This window comes from Eutrigla gurnardus (genome assembly GCF_963514095.1).
Source record: "Eutrigla gurnardus genome assembly, chromosome: 22".
Lineage (NCBI taxonomy): Eukaryota > Metazoa > Chordata > Actinopteri > Perciformes > Triglidae > Eutrigla > Eutrigla gurnardus.
In genome coordinates, this window is record NC_139933.1 from 14,623,268 (window position 1) to 14,646,348 (window position 23,081).

General features: G+C 44.3%; 1 protein-coding gene across 1 annotated transcript in view; it reads right to left on the minus strand.

Moving 5' to 3' along the window:
- Nucleotides 1–11,572: 11,572 nt before the first annotated feature.
- Nucleotides 11,573–23,081, minus strand: part of cep131 (centrosomal protein 131) — a 232,948-nt gene continuing 221,439 nt past the window's right edge. The window contains exon 31 of the mRNA XM_084039466.1: nt 11,573–11,582. The gene's annotated coding sequence lies outside the window, so the exon portion shown is untranslated. The remainder of the gene's footprint in view (nt 11,583–23,081) is intronic.

The following is a 23,081-nucleotide window of genomic DNA, read 5'->3' on the forward strand; positions in this document are numbered from 1 at the left end:
TCACCACGCTTTTATTTGAAAGGTTTTCTTTGTTTATCTTTCAAGTAAAATGAACATAACGTTCTAAAATCAGGAAACAACAGCATGTTATTAAAGATAGTAACAGTATGTTGCTGAAATGAAGATGAAACTGGTCTTCTCTCCAAGCTCTCATTTGATTTTCCCGACGTCGTCCCCGTTTAAGACCACCGTGTAACGCCGAGACCGGACGCTTGGAAACCTACCGTCTCACTTAATGAACAAGCAGCTTGACTTATTGTGGCAGCCAGGTATCACACAGTTAAACGTAATGGGCCCTCTGGTTGGGGACCAAGATGGCTGCTGGAGAAAGAAATCCCTGTAATCACCCAGCCTTCACTCTGCTGCACCTTCGGGACCAGCCGGCTAACGAGACACGGAGGATGAAATAGCCAAACGATGATTAACTGGAGATCAAACTCTCAGTTGCGAGTGTGAAATTTGGCGAACCTGCTGGTGCAAATTTCTCCTCCTTTTTAAAATCATGTCTCCTCGTTAGAGCTGCTGGATATCACACAAAACTGACCTCACAATATTTTGTTTCCCCTCTTCAACATAATATATTGCGATATGTAAAAAAAAAAGTAAAGTTAACATAACAAACACTATAACGCTGAAATCCTTCCTCTCATTCTGTGCCTCCTCTTGAAAGCTAGCTGGACTCGTATCCCTCCTTCTCCTCCTCCTCCTCCTCCTCCTCTCTCATCGATACCACCTTTCTCCCCCCTCCCTCCCCTGACTTTCACCTCTCTCCACTTAATGCTGTTATCTTTGTCCGATCCATTAGGCGGCCCCTCCCCCCTCGGCTCTCCGGTCCTCGAGGCTTTGACAGCCTCTGATGGAGCTAACCGACACTTTGACTTATCACCACCACAAAAACACGACGGGGACCAAACTAATGAAAGCACATTGCTCAGGGAGCCAATGGGAGGAGTCGGAGGTCGAACCAGGAACCCTACGGCTGATGTGAGACCTATCCTTGTGGTCATCATCATCATCATCATCATCATCATCATCACATGACAAAGAGCATGTTTCTAATGAGGAGCGACCTATAGGGGTTTTTTCTGAACATTATGCCATTTTTAGTGTTGTTGCTTCGAGCTCTTCGGATTGAAAATCTCTCAACTTGTCAGAAAACTTCTGGTGATGTCAACGTAGAAAATGTCAGAGAAGCGATGCTATCATAACAAACTAAAAAAGCCTGTGGAGCAGATCGACTGATGGACACCGAATGTTGCTGGTGAGGGTCTCCAACGTTACAGCTGTCACATTGTGTGGTTGGTGCTCCCCATAACTTACTTTACGTATTTCAGGTTCCTCTCATGTATTTTTCCCCAGACTGTGCTGCATGCTCTCTCTCTGAAAAGCTCCTGCCCCTCCCTCCCAAAAAGCCCAGTCTGTTTGGTCAGCTGGCCCACTCTCTGTTGTGATTGGTCAACCACTTAGCATGTTCGTCAGAGATGCCCCGCCCCCTCACCATGACCAGAAACCAGGAGTTGTTCTGTTGAGGATTAGCGATGAAATTCATTTCAACCACATTTCCATCCGCAAACTCGGAAACGGCAATCAGCTCCTAACGATGTGCAATGCAATGGACCTGGTTTACTTATGGACTTCCTGGATGTGATTCCCGTTTTTCAGGCAACACTGAAGAAAACACAAAGCAATGAACTGTATATGGGAGGATGAGCACCGTTACGAGTGTGATTCACATTCTCAGAGGGAACCTTCACTCCTCTTTCATCCGATTTTCTGGTTTGATCCTCTTCAAAGGGATTTTATTGAAGTGAGGACTGAAGCTGAGCAGACGGACAGATCCGATTCAACCTGAGCTTCTTCTCCTTCTTCTCCTGCTGTTTCAAGCTGCACCTTTCTCCTCAGAAAACAGTTTTTCATCACTTTATCTGCCATCTCCTCCGTCACATCTCCCCACCTCAGCTCTAACCTGATCACCTCTCCACTCCCTCAAAATCTCACTTCCTTTTTCTCATTTTACTTCGGGCAGCGAATCGACCCGACAGCGTCGCCTCCTACTCCTCCTCCTCCCTGCTGCTCTTCACCTCCTCGACCGGCTCCATCCATCACTCGTCCCTCTCGTCTGATAGTAATGACCTTCTAGCAGTGAGTCATCTCCACGCCGACGGCTCCTCCGTGTTTCTCCCCCGTTTCACTGTCGCTCCTCATCCTGCCTGGGTGGACTAACCGAATACTGTCACCTCCTCCTCGTCCTCTTCCTCCTCCTCCTCCTCCTCCTCCTCCTCCTCAGTGGTGACGACCTTTGGCCGGGAGGGTCCTCACCTCGGTTCTCCTGCTTCTTGTAAAACCCACCCCCACCGTGGGCCGGGACATGTTTCATTTCTTATCCTGTCAAATGAAACCTTAAAGCTCCCATATTATGAAAAACATGTTTTCTCTGGTCTCTACACCTATAAACTGGTCCTCCCTGAGCCTGTCAACTCCCAGAATGAGGAAAACAAGCGACTCCTGCATGGTCTCTGCAGCCCACCCACTGGTACAACGGTGCTCCTACAGGCTGTTCAGAGTCAGCTCCCGTCGTTACGTAACGAAGGGAGTCATTTACATAGGCTGAACTCCTCTGATAGGAGATATCCGAGAGGGGCCGTTCATCACCGAGGGGAAGTTCGGTGTGTTCTGAACATGTTAGCTTGTATGTGTGTGCTAACCACTTCACATCGGACTGCTTCAGTAACGAGGGTCAGTACAAAGCTGGCTTTGCCTCGACACTGACCCTCGTAGAAGGATCTGTCCCAACCATCTCTCTGTCTCTCTCCAAGTAGGCGTTGACAGACGGAGCTCATTAGCATTTAAAGGTACAGGCACAGAAACAGCCTGTTCTCAGGAGAGCTCATTTGAGCAACTTTTAGACAGCTGAAATTCAGGACCATGGATGGGTTTGTGGCAATGCATATTGAATACAGTGTTGTTGGACCTCTGACAGCTGTGTGGAATTGATGAATATCTGTATAATATGGCACCTTTAAAGGTATAGAAAGTTAGTGAAACGATAGCAAAGCAGGTTGTTTCCTAATGCAGCGTTCAGTTTCTCCCCAAAGTTCTGCAGAAACAACATTTCACCATTATTGTTGCGACATAGGGGACGATTATTTCTCCGCCATTTCAAACTCAGGCCGTCTCCCGGTATGCCATCTCATCGGTTCAGAGGTGTGTTTTTTCATTTTGGTGGAGAGAAAAAAAATACAGGAAAAATCACCTATCCTGTGTTTGACTTCAAAAGGTCTAAATCTAATTTCGATAGATTTTTTTAATTAGAATCAAAAACTTGACCCTTAGTTTGTCGAGATTAATTCAAATTGATTTCAGACACCAAATATTTACGCAAACAAGGAATAATATGAGCAAAGCAATCACTTTTTACAAACACAACTACGCTCTGATCTCTTCATATTTGATCATGAAATTACTTTTTACACAATAAACAATAAACTGTCCAGATGAAACACTCAAGACAAATCGCCTCCCTTTGTTTACACATTTCATCAGCGACCGTTTCATGTGTTCATGTTTTACGCATTAAAGCGTCGACTGATAAAAGAAACAAACGCAGCCTGCGTGACAGTTAGTCACATGACCTCCATCCTGACAGCAGTCCACTTTCAGCATCGGTCTAATGAGATACCGTCACCTCTTCACCCGTCCTCACCCGTCCTCACCCGTCCTCACCTGTCCTCACCTGTCCTCACCTGTCCTCACCTGTCCTCACCCGTTCCCCTAGCCTCCCCCAGCAGGCTAATTCGAGGTCGCCCTGTTCTCCATCCATCTCCTGTTTTCATTCACTTCTCGTCCTCCATTCCTCCCCCCTCCTCCCCCCACCGCGCTGACCCGACATGAACTCGTCACCGCGGACTAAAGTGGATGCCGTCGCCGAGTGTCCTCTTCATTTGTCACAGCCAGAGGAGTCACAGGGGTGTGATGCATTTAAGGACAAACACCATAAAGCTTTTACAGCACAGGACTGTTATTTTCTGTCAAAACTGGGAAAAACACAAACCACGGCTCCCTTCCTCAAAAAATAACTTGTTTTATTACAAACTGAGACGTTCTCTACTCGAGTAGAAGTACTGATTCAACTTATTTACTCAAATAAAAGTGGAAAAGTACTGAAATAGTTATATATAGTATAAAGTAAAAAGTATCCCTATGAAGGATATTTCTACTGGCTGCTATTTTACTGACTCTCTCGTTATTAATAAGAAAATGATCAAATTCCCCTTGTGCATTAGAACTAAAGTAACAAGTCTGTATTGAAATTGTGAGGAGTAGAAAGTAGACCTTGTTTTAACGTGTAGGGTTGTCAGAAAAGTAAATACCCAAGTAAAGAACAAATACATGAGAATGCTACCAAAGTAAATGAATGTAGTATTAGTACTTTGTTACCTCCGACCTCTGAGATTTACTTAATAGATCTCTAAGGAACTTTTGCTAACGTTAGCCGTTAGCTCTGTTATTTAACCGAACAGGACTGTGCTGCTAACAGCTAACGCTAACCAGCCCTCCTGCTGCAGCTTTAACATGGATATGATGTTCACAATGCAGCAAACAATCGGGTCAAATACTGAGAGCTCAAATACTGAGAGCTCACGGTGAGTTTACTGCGTCCTCTCCGGTTTGAATGTGTCATCTTTTCAGATTTTTGGCAACAACTTGGATTTTAAAGCTTTGGATTGTTTTGTTCAATGAAATGGGAAAAAATGATTCATCCAGTAGCCAATCAGTCGCGTAACACACTAAAATAACCATGATTACAATCGCAGCGTGACTGTGCCAATGACCACACTAATGAACAAATTGGATAATCACATCCACCAAGTGTGGAAGCACACATGTGCTTATTTGAAAATGCAGCACTCAGGTGTGCTATAAAAGGCAGCAGGTGAGTTCACCTGTCTTCAACAAAAATGGAAGGAGCTAGAAGAAGAAGAAGAGTGAGAATGAGAGGGGGAGCTCAAAGAGGAGATGAAGGAGGTAGAGGAAGAGGAGAAGGAGGTAAAGGAGGAGGCCTAGGTAGAGGAAGAGGAGAAGAAGGAGATAGAGGAAGAGGTAGATCAAATAAATACTTAAAATATTCAGTCTGCAGCATCAGTGTTGTGCAGTGCTTGGTAAGTTTATAGAAGGCCTATTTGTGTACATTCTCCCTATATCTCAAACTAATCATGAAGAATGTTGTGGGTTTGTCACTATTTTTTTGACATCTAAATTAACCCTTACATAACAATGTCTGGCCAAAAATCTAGCACATGCTATTTCCTAAAATTTGTTTTTTTACAAATGTGTTTTTTATTTATCACAGCAGTGTGAAACTGGCTGCAATAGTGTCTGATCATTGAGGACTGTGTTGGTCAAATGAAAACTAATAGCATTTTCACAAATATGTGTATATGTTTTGACTGAAGTATGTATGTTTTGACTGAAGTGTGTCATTTTGCAAACAATCTAGGAATTATGCAAATTGAGTTTGGTGTTTGGATAATTGTGATCATATTTTGAAAAAAACTGTAATAGATGCTGGTGTACATGAGTCACATCCTGGACTAAAACACTTTTTTTAGTGAATCTCACGAGCTGAAAATATTTAGTCTGGAAGCAGAGAGCTGTTGAACTCCACCTTTTAGCTGTGTTTTGCTCTGAGAAGCAAAACCGTGGCGAGCTTCCTCTTCTGTGGAAAACAAGAGTCAGAGGTCTGAGGCATGATGAAGACGGTCCCAACGGACGCCCTGGCCTCCTCTTCGCCTCTCTAAACCCTCCTCTCCGTTGATATCGACCCGCAGCGACCCTTCACAGCTGGCAGTGTCTCCACCTGACCCCACGGACCCCCCAACACACCTGGGTCCACCGCTGCACTGGGAATTCACTTTTGGGACCATCAGAACGAAATGCAATGCTTTGCAACTTTGCCTCCTGATGAAGGCTACAGACCGCCACACTCTTCCTCTCCACCACCACCATCATCATCAACATCTCTGCCTCATTATTCTCACCTTCTGGCCAGAAACAAACCTTCTTTATCAATAACTTTCCTCATTTTCTTATTTAATCAAAACCCAACATCTTAATATCATATTGTAAGACACAGCCTCATATTTGAGGCGCTGGACCAATCAAATTTTTTTCTCGACAGTCTCTCAAACAATCAAATAGGTGAGACGCATTTTACTTTAATTAATGAAATTACCTTTATGCGGGTAAGGAACTTCATGCACCAATGAAGAAGAGTGAGAATGCTCTACTTCAGTGGCAGAAAGCAGGAGATATGACTCATAACAGGAAGTTGCTTTGCGCTGAAAGATCAAGGAGCAGAGAATAAACTGTATATAGGAAGTGGACGTTGTCATGGTGATGTCGCCTGTTGGTTTGTGGACTACGGTTCTGAAGCCTCCAGTTCAGCATTTTAGCCCTTGGATTTTTTGCAACCAGTGAAGGAAGTGACCATATTTGGACTGAGGAGGAGCGACGGGTGGATATGATGAACACAAGCGGGAGAGCAGAACCCCGAGCAGCATCCTGACTGGATCTGGATCCATCTGGATTCTGGTGTGAAGCTGCTTCATAACTCAAGGTCAACTTTACAGCTAAGTGTTGTAATGGAAATTTTGGATGTTTGTACTTTATAATCAGAATATTTGTCAGGCTGACTCGATCCGCATCTCCTCATCTGACTGTTATGCTATGACGAAAATGAATGCCTGTTTGTAGATGATATGAACATGAGTGCCACATTGACATAAGATAATTTCAGGACTATGACGCCTGTGTTCTGTAAATCTTGACCTTGCCTGTACATCTTGTCTTTGTAAGATAGGACATGATCCGTCCTTTGGTTCCTCCTCCTTAAAAGGGAGATTGTTGTTGGACTCAGGGTCGTTCCTGCTGATTCTGAACCTTTGCATCAGAAGGCAGGGGTGAACCTCCTCTGCAGATTAGAATACTTAGTGGAATAAACCTCGGAGAAAAAGCTGATCCTGGTTGTTGATCTTTATTGGGCAGATTCATTTTTCCACAACAGTGTTGAAGGCATCTTATTAGCTAACTGCATTGGTAGCGACCTGTCGATCAGCAGGTAGCCCCGCCCCTAAAGCATCCCCTGCTTTCTGGTCTGGTGGACTCTAAATGGACCATAATGTACTAAATGAACATGATGCTGGATTGAAGAAGACTTGAAACTAGAGATTGAGACCATAAACTCATGTTTACTCCAAGAGAGAAGTAGGGTCATTCTCTTATAGACTTCTATACAATCAGAGAGGAGTGGCCCCCTGGTGGCCAGCAGAGATAATGCAGCTTTAAGGCACTTCAGCAACAGCTTCATACTTCAGCCACCTTGTCCAGATCGGATGGTTTTAACAGTTTTAACATGAGATGTTACACTACTAGTTTGAATTCTTGAAGTGTTACTAGGAAACAGACTTGTCCTTTCTGTTTGGTCCACAGCGCCCCCTCAGGTCCAACAACTGTATCTCAGAGAAGGTTGTTTCTGAGATAGACCTGGACATAAATATACACCAATTTGCGACCATAAACTCATGTTTACAACATTTGGAGGTTGTTGCCAGATGCAAAGTCGTGCTTCGTCAGAGGTTTTGGAGAGAGAGTCGCCAAATTCATTGGCAGTGAGTTAGAAACCACCTGCTGCTGGAAACCAGAGCACTCTTTAGGTCTGAGCCATGTTCAGCCATGTGGGAGTGCAGCAGACCCATCTGAAGCGTGTTCTAGTTTAAAGGTGCCAAAACAAAATCTTCCAACTCTCCAGGTTTCGACCTCTGGTTTTACTGGCGTGTTGACGTTCTGATGTCTTTCCAGGAAAACTCAGGTGAAACTGTCCTTTCATCGCCGCCTGGCAGCTTACATGTTATTTCATTTAGGTGGAAACTCACAGGAGAGTTTAAAAGGACATCCAGGTGAGTTTATGCATCATGATGAGGTTCTACAGGAGTTCTGTTTAATGTCATCACAAATTATTCTAACACTAAATATCTATTTTTCAATCTATCAATGGTTTGCACCATATCGGGTATGAATAACATTTTAAATTAGTTTTAAATGGTCAGAGAGTTTTACAGAGTTTGATTGGCAGTTGGTCAAAAAATGTGTTTAGTAGATGATGGCATGCTGAGGACTTTGATTCATTTTCCATCGATGGGCTAATTGATTAACGCTCATCAGTCCTCCTCCTCTAATATCCTCTTACCCCTCCGGTTTCCTCTACTGACTGGATGGAGTCTCGCACGGCGCTAACCGGATAAATGCCGATGTCAGTGGTGATGGATGGGGGGAGCATGCCGCGTACCCAGCATGCAGCGGTGCAGCTCTGGAACGTGGCTCCATTAATTATCATTCACAGTGGTGACCTAAAGGGGAGTGATCCGTCTCCGTCTGTCGCACACCGACGCAGTTTCGAGGGGGAAAATCTCTCTCACTGTAGCGTTTTCTCAGCCTAGCCTTTAATGACTGAGAAACGAGTCAGATGACGTCTCACTTCTCCTTCCTGTCCGGCAAAAATCACCCGACCGACCTCATCGCAGAGCGGCACGCAAAAAAGACAGAAAGGTACATTTCAGGTTGTGAAGTTTCATCATGAGGATGAAGAGGATGTTGGACAAAGAAGATCAAATCATCATCGAGAGAGCGGTTGAAGTCAGACGTCCGACATGTTTTGAGAGACACGTGCCACTCAATTTATGGTTTTATCAGCCTCATAAGGAAACTTTCTTATTGAATTTCAGCAAATGAGCCTATCGCAGATATATTGGTATCGGCCCATATGCTGGATGATTTGTGGAGCTTTAAATATTTTTTAAAGAATTTTTGACAGAAAGGAGCGGATTTCAGAAATTGTGTCATTACATATCTTGTCCAGCAGAGGGCACTGCTTCAGCCATATAAGCTAGTATAAACAACACACCTGCCTGCGATCTATGTCAGTGTTGTATGATAAGAACTCAAAAAAACTATAAACCTGCACAAAGCTGACAATTACCATATAAACCAGCGACCCATTACAAAAATGAGCAAAAGCAACTTAGTGACATAGAACCTACTCAGTCCCACATTAGGCAGGCATGATGGGAAATGTGGGCTGTCCCTGCTGCTAAAGTACTGCCACAGACTTCAGCCTTCACCGTGTCAGCGTGTTTTTTGATGCACTCCCTGCATTATGGAGGGAGGGGAGGGCTATGTTACTACCAAGTAATACCAGCTGTGACCACACGGTGTGCTGGTGCAAACATCTGAAAGTGGGTCGCACCATCATCACCAGAGGAATCTGGTATTTCAAAGTACACCGAAGTACACAGAACATCCTAAATTGCTAGTACTTTGTAGTAAAAACCATGTTTGTCACGACGTGGATATAAATGTACTTTAATGCCACTCGTGCTGCTTCCCATCACTTCCCTCCGGCTGTGTTATTCTGTCACGACGTCGAGACCATAAATGTCACACGAGCAGCGACAACGCCATCTTATCTCCACAAAAGCGGCGTCAGAAAACCATCCATCACGGCGAAACTCCAAACAAGCTGAGTGGAACAGATGTTGTTTGGTCGACTTTGATAGCAAACAGCGATGAATGATCATTAGGCCGTTCATCACGCCACGTTTCCAGAAACGCTGAATCCCAGCGGGGGAACCCTCTCAACGTCAAAGCGCCCGGGAGGGGAATCTCCTCCACATTTACCCAGACGATTACCCACACAATCGCCTCCAAATCAAACAGGGAGCAGGCGGCGCACGTCTTTTATTCCCCTTCCTGATAACTGCGCTCCCCATGACCCCCCGCCACTCGCATGCTGATTAAACTCCCATTCGCTCTCCTTAATTAGTTCCCGCCCCCCTCGAATTCAAACTTTCCAGCTCCGGGGTTTCGTCACGGGGGGGTTTGCTCCGATATCCACGGACGCCAATAAGCTCCGTGGGATCCGGGTGCTGCAGAAACAGGAATAATGTGGAGGAGCTCACGTAAATCAGAGCGATGGCGTCGGCAGCTGAGCGCGTGCAGACAGAACACGACGCCAGCTGCTGCACACAAATCAATGAAATCAGCTGGTGCTGAGGAAAACAACATGCTTAACTTTCACTTTTATGAGTCTGAAGATTTAAATTCTCAGAGCAGCAGCGAGCAGAGGATGTTTGAATCTCAACTTTACCAACCAAACCCTCTCCCAACCAACCCTCTCTCTCAATCTTTATATGAGAGCACATTGTTCACTGATCCAAACTACGCATGTGCAATATATTTATTACAGCAAATAAATAGTGCATGTCAGTATCGAGCAGTCCTGAATTCGCTCACAGTTTAATCTGAAAAAGTTCATCATGAGTCAAAAGTGATGCCTTCAGATGTTTTGTTTTATGTGAAAAATAGTCTCAAAACCCAAATATATTCAACTTACTGTGATGTGATACAGAGAAAAGCTGTAAATCCTCATCAGGGGAGAAGTTGACGCTGACGTGATTTATGAATGGCCCGACATGCCGCAAGACACGCAGCGCAAGAAACACGGTACAAGAAACGCATTCAAAAATCAAATTGCAAGAAACACATTACAAGAAACACAATGCAAAAAATGCATTGCAAGAAATATCGCAAGAAACATTTCAAGAAAGGCAATGCAAGAAATGCATCGCAAGAAACGCAATGCAAGAAATGCAATGGAAGAAACGCAATGCAAGAAATGCATTGCAAGAAACGCATTGCAAGAAACACAATGCAAGAAACGCATTGCAAAAAATGCATTGCAAGAAACACAGTGCAAGAAACGCATTGCAAAAAATGCATTGCAAGAAACCCAATTCAAGAAAAGCAATGCAAGAAACGCAATGCAAGAAACGCAATGCAAGAAACGCATTGCAAGAAACACAGTGCAAGAAACGCATTGCAAAAAATGCATTGCAAGAAACCCAATTCAAGAAACGCAATACAAGAAACGCAATGCACGAAACGCAGTGCAAGAAATGCAATGGAAGAAACGCACCACAAGAAACTCTCCCCAACAAATGGATGTTGGTAATTGTGTGTAAATGTGGACTAAACACATTGATTCTCTCTCTATTTTCTTTGTTGATTGACACGTCAATATATATATTTAAATTTGTCGGGTCTAATCAATGATGATCTGGCATCTGTTCTAGTCAGATCAGAAGCATGATTCAGATGAGTTCAGGGGTTCTTACGGTTATGAAATTTCATAGTTCTTTCATTCAGACGCTGTGACTCATCATATAAGATATTTCTGCCAGCGTCCTTCAGCTGCATTCATGAAAAGGGGGAAGTACTTTATAAAACATGTTGAATAAAATACAGACGGATGTCTGAAATGAGAAACATGTGCTTGAATAAAAAGAAAAAATCTGCACTTTGCTTAAATCCGGCAGCAGACTGATCTCATGTGTTACATGAAGATGCACCATAAACTCTTAGAACCCTTAAGGTTTCTTTAAGTGGTTCCAGCTCTCAGAGTTTCACCTCCTGGATCACTTAACTGGGTTTTTTAATGCAGCGACACAGTGATGGAGGAGGCGTCTTCATCTCTGAACTGGTGTCTCTTCACTGTAACCTACAGACCAGAGGTGTGTGTGTGTGTGTGTGTGTGTGTGTGTGTGTGTGTTTGTGTGGCTGGAGGACACGCAATAAATATCAATAAATAAACAGTAACAAGACTCTCACAGCTGTCTGCTGGGAGGATAATTCACACTGGTGCCAATTATATTTTCCACAATTAAATGACTACACAGGATCAAATAATAATTAATCTTACAATAATATTTAGTGAATTACAGTGTGCACTGGCCCTCCTGTTGATGACTAAATGAATGAAGCTCTGACTGACTTATACCACAGGATTATGGCAGGAAAAGCAAAGTAACCGCAACGTGTCAGCTTTAATCAAAATGGGATTTTGTTTTCCCCTCACCCAGGGGCGGATCTAGAAAAATATGTATGGGGTGGCGAGAGGGGGGCAGGAATTTTTGAGGGGTGGCAACATATGGCAGACGTGTATATATACTGAATTTACTCACAGTTATCACAGTTTGATGAGAAATAGTATGTACACACTACATAAGGGCACAGGCTGCCATTTACATTACATTTATGCTCTCCCTCCTCCATATCTTGACCGCTGTGGTGTTCTCCCACCTCCTCCTGTCCCTGGTCGCCTTGGCCTTGTATTCTATCTCTTTCACCTTTCTGTTGCCCTTCTCTCTCTCCTTCCACCTCGTATTCGTCTTCTCTCTCTCCTTCCACCTCTTTTCTCTCTCCTTTCCACCTTGTCCTCCTCTTCTCTCTTTCCTTCCACCTCTTTTCTCTCTCTTTCCACCTCATCTCCTCCGTCTACCTTGCTCAGTTCATTTTCTATTTTTCTCTCCTTTCTCTTTGGTGAGAAAAAACTAAATATGCTACCTTTCCTCTTCATTTCTGTAAGATTCAAAGTAACTTTAGTACAATGTTTTCCTTGACAGACGTTGAATCAATATTAGCTTTCTTAGCTGCTTTACACAGAACTAACGTCAGACCTAGCTAACATAGTCTGGTTTTCACCATACTAAGGTCAATCTTTTAAGATTGAACATTAGTCTGGGGAAGCTGCGCTTTGTTTCTACTGCTCAAGAGGCGGGATCAATGGGCATCGTTCAAATGAACGATGCCCATTGTGTTTCGTCATCGTCACGTCACCGGCCAATAGCGTGCCAGGAGAGAATGGCCGTTTCTGATTGGAGCCAAAGATTCTGGCAATGTAACAGCGAAAGTAAGCCTGAGGGTGTCCAGCCTAAACTGCCGAGCGAAATCCAAATTTCCCGGAAGTTCAGGCAGGGTTCACCCAGCCTAAACATTACATGTATAGTTAGCGAAATAACGTTCTTCAACCTGATTTTTATCATCTCAAAATCAGCATCGCAACTATACTAGCACTGTGCTTTCATTATTATTTCATTTTGTGATAGATAGTTAATCAGTTTTTTACCTCTTTCCTCCCGTGCCTCCTTTCCTTGCGACTCCTGGCTCCAGGTACGTGTCCACAGGGGCGATTTTAAACGTGAGTGGACGCGCCGCTTCCCAGGATTGCACGCTTGGTGGGCTGCCACTGGAGGATGATTGACAGGCGCTCTCCTTCATACAATCACGCGCACAGTTCATGGCTGCACCTGATTGGACGATCGCTTTCACAGCTGTCCTCTCTGCTCCGGAGTTCACGCAGACCAACATGGCGGCTCGTTTGGAAACTTTCTCTTATTTTACGAAAATAGTTCACCGAAAGGTGTTTCTGAAAACATTTTAAGCGAGAAATAAGCTATGCAGTTGCTGAATCTGTCTTTATTTTAGAACAACAACATTCAGTTTAGAAGATTTTCGCGAGCGTTCCCGAGGCGGCGAGTCGAGCCCGGCGCCTCTGATTTGCATAAAGTAGATTCGACTTCAACTTTATGCAAATGAGGAGCGGCCAACTCGCGCGCCGTCTCTCGACATTCGCCGCGACGCTACCAGAATGCATTGCACGGCTTTTCACATAGACAATAAATGGGACGCGGGGAAACACCGCTGCCTGTGGACATGTACCTTCCCTCGCTTCGCGAATCGCGCCACTCAATTTTTCAAACAAAGCAGCGTCTTGCTGCTCTTTCGTAATCTCGTGCTGCATTCACTGCAGTCGGACATTGGAAATTCACACTCGTAAATGTCAAATTGGACATAACTTTTCTTTGAATTCGTTGCTGCCAACTGGGGTGGCAGCAGGGGTGGCAAGGCTTTCTTTTAGGGTGGCATATGCCACCCTATGCCACCCCGGTAGATCCGCCCCTGCCCTCACCCATAGACTGTATAAGAAGAGGATGTTGTCATGGTGACGTCATCCAATGGTTTGTGGACTACGGTTGTGAAGGCTCAAATTCAGCATTTAGCTGTTGAGCAGCAACCTTACTGGATCTGGATCCATGTGGATTCTGGTGTGAAGCTGCTAACAAAGTTAGCTTCATGATTCAAGGTCAACTTTACAGCTAAGTGTTAAAGTCATCTTAGTAGCTAACTGCATTGGTAGCGTGGTAGCGACCTGTCGATCAGCAGGTAGCCCCGCCCCTAAAGCATCCACTGCTTTCTGGTCTGGTGGACTCTAAATGGACCATAATGTACTAAATGAACATCATGCTGGATTGAAGAAGACTTGAAACTAGAGATTGAGACCATAAACTCATGTTTACAATGTTTACTTCAAGAGAGAAGTAGGGTCGTTCTCTCATAGACCTCTATACAACCAGAGAGGAGTCGCCCCCTGGTGGCCAGCAGAGAGAATGCAGCTAAGGCACTTCATACAGCCACCTTGTCCAGATTGGATGGTTTTTACAGTAGTTTTTACATGAGCTGTTACACTGCTAGTTTGAATTCTTGAAGTCTTACTAGGAAACAGACTTGTCTTTTCTGTTTGGTCCACAGCGCCCCCTCAGGTCCAACAACTGTAGCTTTAAAAAGCCCACAGAGAAGGTTGTTTCTGAGATAGACCTGAACATAACACAGACGCCCCGCGGGCATCACCTCCCTCTGATCTCTCCATCAGGATTCAGGACGTTGGCGCATCTGCACTCGTGTGCGATAAATAAAAGGTCTTGTTGCAACACTCGGACTCGTCACGGGAGAGCAGAGGAGGCGGGCGACAAACAAGGAAAAAGAGCCGGTGATCAATAATCTGTAGGGAAGAGGAAGATTCAACACACACACACACACACAGGCTGAAACATTAAACTTTCATGTGTGAGTCTCGGTGGGGCTGCAGGTGAAATATCAGCAACCGTGTCTGAAGCTCCCTGAAAGGCTGGACGTCTACATTCTGACTTCCTGTGTGGAGGCAAAGTGTTGCTGCACCGGCGTGAATGATTCGTCGATCAGCTGACGGAGGAAATTAACACAAGACATTTGAAGGCATCAGCTGATTATTGACTTGAAGTTTTATAGACGGCATCATTAAAATGATTGAGACATTAATCAATGAGGAAAATAAGTGATGGTTGTTGCAGCTATCGCCTGTAATCACAGCTACAGCACCAATATTAAATATATATATATATATATATATATGGGAGTACTTAAATATTAAATATACACATGTATTTAGCGCCTCCACGTAGGCCTACACAGGAAGTCGGCTGCACAATTTAATTAAATACCATCATGCTGGAGAACTCTCCCGGGCCTGTTTTATAGTTTTTATTTTTAATAATATTTTATTCTTGCAAACCACTTTGGGGAATGTGTTCTATTAAAGGTGATATACTAAATAGACTTATTATTTTTATTATATTTCCACAGAGTTAAGGAACCCTCTTCACTTGGTGCAGATCCCCACCATAATCTTTTTCAATGAAAATGAGAAGGATGATTCCTCCTAATATTGCAAGTCATAACACAACTGCAATATCAGTCTAAATATGTTGATATTTTCACTATTTCATAAATCATTCAGCCCTTACAGGAAGAGAAACAAGAGGGATTTTGCTATAAAACACACAATTATTTTTTAATACCTATTTGGCATGAGATGATGAATAATTAAGACTATTCATTATTAAAACATGTAAAAATGTTTTTCTTTCATTATCACTGTGTCTTAAAGGAGCAGCGTTCAAACCAGGTTGCTGGGAAACTGAAGCTGCGACGGTAGAGTCCATTTCAACGTTATAAAGTTAGAAGAGATGCATCAATGTTTAATGACTAATCTAAACCGTAACCCATGATGACATCATCGACGACAAGGTCAAACCCGCAATCCAGCAACGTAATCTCACCGCCAATCTCACTGAAATCCCCGTCTTTGTCGTGAACCTGCAAACATCCCCTCGTCTGCTGCTTTGCCTGCTTTTAGAAGTGCAGATGTAACAAACGCAGATCAGAACCGATGTTCACGTCCTCGACGTTTCACTTCCCGTCGTCTTTTTGCAGTTGTGCTCGAGACGAGAGCTTCGCTTGCTGTTTTTTTCCTCCCGCTCAGTGAAACAACAACCTTTTGTCTCATGTTTTGTGACGGCGGCGCCCGGAGTGAGAAGTCGTGGCACATTCGCACACAGCTGCTCCGAGAAATGTCCGGTCAGCGTGAGATGTTGTGACGGCCTCAAAGTTTTCAACCGACGGAAACAAAACAAGAAACATTGTGACATGAAAACAATGAAAACAGCTGGCGTCCTGTCTGGAGACTCAACTGCTGCTGACAAACGCTTCAAAACCGCATGTTAGATGTGTTGAACGTCACCTGGTTCATGTATTTGTTTGGGATATTTAACAGCATTCATCTTATTATTGTGGTTTATCAATAATCCAGCTGCTCAGCTTTCAGGTGTTATACATGAATGTTAAAAAATATATAGCTATATTTTGAGAACTATGATGTCTTTCCACCATTTTAAAAAGATTTATTAATTGATTATTGGACTACCGACTGGTGCACGAAGAGCACTGGTTGTTATAATAATTTTGTATAACCTCATGTCTTAAAGTTTTCTTTGTTCAGGTTACAGCTTTATGTGTTGAACTGTTTATTACTTTAGTATCCCCATGGCTGACCTAAATGTTATCAGAGGCCTGGTAGTCATGATGTCTTGTTCTACATGAAGGTTTCCTGTCAGTGACGCGTTATCTCCTGTGCCTTTAAAAGACTCAAGTCACAACAGTGATTTGAGCACTTTCTCTGTAGCATCCTCACACGTTGTTGCATTGTAACTGCTCCTCTTGGCCAAGATTAAAGTCAGACGTCGACTTTACTTATGTCTCCGATCTCCTCCTTGGGTGAATTTATTCGTTTTAAGTGAAAATGCAGTACTTTTACATATAATGGAGTATTCATAAGGATCAGAACTCTTCTTCCACTTGCTGGATTTCGTCCCGTCATTCCGGATTAACCCGCTGCAATCCTGCATCTGTTTGGACTCCGAGAAACGGGGGATTCATTCTCAGCCATGTTCAAAATCTTCACCTCACAGTGAACTAACCCACAATTGTAAAATATAGATATTCGTATTCGGGTTTAATCGAGAGCCCGGAGGGGACGGCCGCTCAGCGCCTCACCTCCTCCGACATCACTTCTACACCGCTGACAGCTCCCCGAACCCGCAGCCTGCTGGAGAACAGCACAAAGCTGAAACATACATGTTTGCATGCTCGTCTGAGAAAGGCTGGAGGCAGGAATGCTGTCTGTCATCGACGCATTCGTGCAGGTAAACACAACCAACTTCGCTGCTAAGATACAGAGCCATCGCTCGCAGCTACGCAGGAAGTCTCAGCAAATTGATTTCCAAATTAAGAGCCAGAGGAGATGAGGGTAATAAAAGCCCAGCAGAGGGACACTAGAAGGAGCAGGTATTGTAGCGGTCTCATGCATTAAGGGTCTGTTTCACCTTCGCCGCCATTGAACTCCGGGGACGAGCTTGAACTGCCACGGGCCATGTTTATATTCATATTAGCCACATTAGCTAATGTGCATCCATATTTCATGGAGCCAACCTCCGGGCTGTTTTCCCTCGCTGACTCCTGAATTCAGACACAATTCTGTGAGTGCAAAATAATGTTCTCTGTGTCTGCGTAGTCAATATTTTAGTTTCAGAGGCTCTCGCCGGCACACGCCGGAGGCCGGGTCGCCGACAGACGCCACGTTTCCTGGAGCTCGTACATCAGCTCTCAGACACAAACGACAAAACAGGTCGTTTGTCAGTTTCTTCCCCCAACAAGCCGTCTAACTGGTCCAACAGGGACTCAGGTGACCTCCGGTTCAGGTTCTGTTAAGTCCACCCATCCAGATCCACACAGAATAACCCAGAGACTGTATATACAACGTGGACGTAGTCATGGTGACGATTCATTTAACCAATGAAGACCAAACTTAAACCCAACCCATCTTAAAGCGGGACATTTGATTCAAAGCACGGACGTTAAGATAAGAAGTGGACGTCGTCATGGTGACGGCACCCGTTGGATTCCGGACTACGGTTTTGAAGCATCGCATTCCGCTTTTTGGAATTTTTGCAGCCAGTGAAGGAAGTGACCATATTTGGAATGTGGAGGAGCGACGGGTGGATCTGAACATAAGCAGGGGGGTCTCGGTCTGTCTGTCTGTCTGTCTCTCTCAGTCTCTGTCTGTCTGTCTGTCTCTCTCAGTGTCTGTCTGTCTCTCTCGGTCTCTGTCTGTCTGTCTGTCTCTCTCGGTCTCTGTCTGTCTGTCTGTCTCTCTCGGTCTCTGTCTGTCTGTCTCTCTCTCTCGGTCTGTCTGTCTGTCTCTCTCGGTCTGTCTTTCTGTCTCTCGGTCTCTGTCTGTCTCTCTCGGTCTGTCTGTCTGTCAGTCTCTCTCGGTCTCTGTCTGTCTGTCTGTCTCTCGTGTCTGTCTGTCTGTCTGTCTCTCTCTCTCTCTCTCTCTCTCTCTCTCTCTCTCTCTCTCTCTCCTGACTAGTTAAGATGTTTTTCTTCTCGTCTCGTCGTGTTGTTTAATTCTGCTCCAGGTTCTTCCTCTCGTCTACAGCAGAACTTGTATCATCATCTGACTTGTAAATAAATGCAGTAAGAACAAAAAGAAAGCCGGAGGCAGAAAAAAACTCAGAGTATTTCTGGTTTGTGTGTAACTGGTGTCCCTTCCTGCTTCCCCTAGATCAGATTAGATGCATTTCATCATTCATGTATGTATATACTTATATATATTTATGGCAGCTTCAAAACATGTGGAAGTTATGGAACTATCTATTTCAATATGTATTGTGTACATTTTAATTGTAATATCTATACGCAAACACTTCTAGTAATATTTTTTGACTTGTGTAGCTGGAGCTTTATAAATCAGATGAGACGTTACCTTCTTTCAGATGTGGATTTTATAAATAATCTATCTTTATCTCGTTAGTTAACTGCCTACTACCAGGTATTTGCTTCGCGTTAAAGGGTCCTAAAGGCCGCGGCCTCTCTCCAGAACGCTGTCATGTGACTTCATCAGATGAGCGACAGAGCTTTTTTTTCCCTCATAAGAGGTTTCTTTTTCCATCAGCCTTTAATCATCTGACTCAAAAATTACATTCAAGCCTCAAACCGACACATTTATTCTTTTCTGAGCCAATTGAAGAGCCGACTCCTCAAAACTTCACGCCAACGTCCCTCTGCATCTCCAAATTGATTGGTTCCTCCAGACCAGAAAGCCTGTGTGTGTGTGTGTGTGTGTGAGTGTATGTGTGTGTGAGCTGTCTATCCAGGAAGTGGAATTCATCACGGCTAGGAACGCTGACTGGGCAGCAGGGCAGGCTGCGGGGGGTTTCCCCTCCTGGGGGAGGGGGTGTCGGGGGGGGGGGGAGCTGATAGGGCTCATTTGTCATGCATGGAGGGCGGCCGGCTGCACCAACACACTTCCTGAATGTCAAACCGACGGCAGCAACGCAGTGCAGCGGCGTGTCTACGCCGCCGCCGCCGCGGGAAATATGCTGCAGCGATCGACCGAGCGTGTTTAGTCTGAGATTTCAGATTCAGCGTTTTAAAAATCACGAGACGTGATGAGAAGCTGTCAGACCACGAAAACACCCTAAAGGCTCCTGCATGGAAGAAACTCCCCCAAAATAACATTTGCCTCAATCATAACTTTATGATTAATGTGTTTCTTAGTCCTTCAGCTGTTTACGCTTAGGTTTAGCCCGGGAGACGTTCAAGGTCCAGAGGACTCGTAAATCACAGTCCTGCTCACAATCAGCCAGCTGCTGCAGGTGATTCAACGTTTTAAATAATACAACATCGTTTCAGCCACGAGTCGGCGGTTCAAACATCTAGCAGGACTGCTATTCTGCAGTGAAAGACGGTGGAGAAATAAACCTTGGAACTGCTTCAGAGGGGTGAATAACCCCTATCGATCCTCGTTCTGCGTGGGAACAGTGTGTGGCTCTTGTATGTTTTAGTTGTGTTGATCGGTTCAAGGTGTGTGCAGACGTCTCATGAGGACAGATGTTTCCATGACATCAGTCCTCGAAAACAACCAGCAAGCATTTACATGAATGTCTGAAACATTTTGGTTTTATTCACCTGATTTTTCTCCTTTATTCTGCAATTTAAAGCGCCGTCTACATAATTAATTAGTTAGTTAGATGACACTAAGGGGAAAATGGACATCTTTGTCTGAGGAACAATTTTGTTTTTGGTAAATTTGTGACATTTTGTCAAGAAATGTCAGAAAAAATTGACAAAACTGTCACCCGGTTGAATCAGAGGGAGCTGTGGTTAGAAAAAGGGTTATTTTCCGGGGTCAAGAGCCCCACTCAGTATTTTAGATGTTCATGTTGCAGATGTTACCATGGAAACGAGTCTCTGATTAAATATCCCGAAAGCTAAAATAGAATAAAACAGACTCCGGGCAGCAGGTTCACTAATCCAACTCTGAGCATGAACACTCTGCCTCATTATTACTGAAAGGTGTGAATAAATAAAACTGCTGCGTGTGATGATTATTGTGAGAGGATGTTGGTGTGGAAGCCGTTAGCATAGCGGCCGCCTCTCAAGTGTTCACACCTTTAAAACTGATTGCAGGTAGTGAATCATTGATCATCTCCCTGATGCCGCCTCGGGCATCGAGATGCTCTGCGGCTATTTGATAAATATTTCAATGGTTGCTATGAGAAAAATTAAATAAATAAATAAAAAGCAATGAATTGGAATTTTTGAAAGCAACATTTTTTCATAGCAATTTCATTTCTGCAAAAATTTAAACAAAATATCCAGTCACCGTTTCTAAAATGATCCGTTGAATTATTTCTAATGTCACTTTCAAGAGAAATGGATTTTTTAAATTAATTTCCACTTCCACTGAATTTAGACGGTGAGCAGATATTTAAAAAAAAAAAAAACTTGAATGACAGAACATACTGGATGTTATGTTGGATGAAATGTGATTTTCGAGCCTGGACGCTTGCAGACGTGTTGCAGAATAAACGGACGCGTGAGTCTGAAGAGAACAAACACGCAGCGAACTCGTCCGTCCTCGCTGCTTCCTTTCTTTCACTCTGATTCACTGAAAACACTGGTCATTACATCACCACGTGCTGCAAGGCAAGGCAATTTTATTTGTACAGCACCTTTCAACAACAGGGCAATTCAAAGTGCTTTACACGTGTTGCAGAGCAACGTGTACGCTCTCATCTGGACAACATGTTGCAAAGCACAGCGGACACGTTAAATAGGCTTCCCAGAATGCACCCTGCTGCTCCGTTTCATTCACCTGTTGCCTCAGGTATTAATCAGCCTCTGATTAGACAGCTGGACCGAGGACCTGGATGGGGTATGTGGGGTCACGAGGTCCAGAGATGGGAAACGCTATCTTAGATAATATTTAATCACTGCCGGCTCTCCGCGGTGTGTTCAGGTCCTAAATGTCGTGGGAAATTACACAATTGAAATTCAGCTCAGCCGCTTGAATCTCCCTGCTCATTTGCTTTGGACCTGGATGGCTGCTCCGCCTCATGTCCTGGGATGTGGACTCATTATTACACGGCCAGTCTGGTTTATTCTCTATAATTGCTTCCCAGTGTTTTGCTTCCATGAAGTGGCCAGTTGGACACAGCAGCAGTAATACAGTCGCTCAGGCCGCCTCAGTGACGTCTGGATAATACTGGCAATAAAACTCTAGACACGGGACGGAATGTCATGTAACGATTATCCACCACCTTACGTCCATAAACTTATCAAGAATAAGACATGACTCCTTCTGCAGCGATTTAAAGTTCTCACACAGCAGCAGGACGGGAGAAGCACCGAATGCCTTTGGCAATGTACACTGCATGAATTAGCCTAGCGGCTATAGACTTACAGCCCTGCTCCTCGAACTTGAAGTCACTGCTGACGGGATTAACAGCTCTGTGGTTGGTCTGCAGAGGGAAGCTGACAGGGGTGTGAAGGTACATGAACTTCCCTATTCTGTACGAAACTCGGCTTTTTGGGTCACGATTCGGTCAGTGCAAAAAATCCCTTTATTAGCTCAATAACATTCAACTGTTGCTTATTTGCCATAATTCTTATTTTAACAGTTAAGGCACTCAAATACTGGCATAACGTCGATAAAGAAATGAGTAACTAACAAAAATAAATCCTAAAAATGTCTGTGATGTAAATGTAACTCGTTTCTGACAGCGATCGCTACATTATTTTGGATTCAGTGATCCTCCATCATCAGTGTAACTTTAACTCTTCACCCAGACACAATACACTAAAATACACACGAAGCCTCAAACACTCTGATCACTTTAATTCTTTATCGTCTACCATCGTAGATACGCAGCTAACATTGGTAGTGAGAGCAACAAAATCACCACGCACACTGAGAGCCAGTAAGCTCCGCCCTCCTTGAAACACAGAGATCACACAGGAGAAACAAGAGACGGTAGATGAAAACACAGTAAAGTTTCTCATTGAGCTGAAACTCGTTCTGGAATCGAGACATTACTACACCTCGACTGTGTCCAAACCATATTTAAAGATGCACAGTGTTTGGAATAATGGCGTTTAAAATAACGGCGTTAGGTAACGCCGTTATTTTTTCAGTAACGGGGTAATCTAACTAATTACTGTTTCCGTCGTTACAACGCCGTTATCGTTACTGAACGTTAAATGCGGTGCGTTACTATGAATTGAATTTGTCGGTTGTCGGTTAAAAAAAGTCAGGATCGTGTTCCTCTTGCGCGCCGCTCGTGCCTGGTCTCGGCAGCCTGTTGTCCGTGGAGAAACGTGCAAACTTGCCGCGAGCTGGAGCCGGAGTTGGGGCTGCTGCTGGTCTGAGCGGCGCGCGAGGGCCACGCGGGCCCCGGTGTCCCGCCGTTCTGGTGTTGGACGGGAATCCGGTGCAGCTGTGGAGCGCGGATGGTGAAGACGGTGGTGATGATGATGATGATGAACGGCCACCGGGGTCTCGCCGTCATTATGTCTACTGCTGTGTGCTCTGACCCTGTTTTGTGATATATGACAGACACAGCGTTTCCCACTGTAGAATTTCTCCTCAAGTTTTAATTATTCCCGCATGCGAGGTGCGGAGAATGCGATCT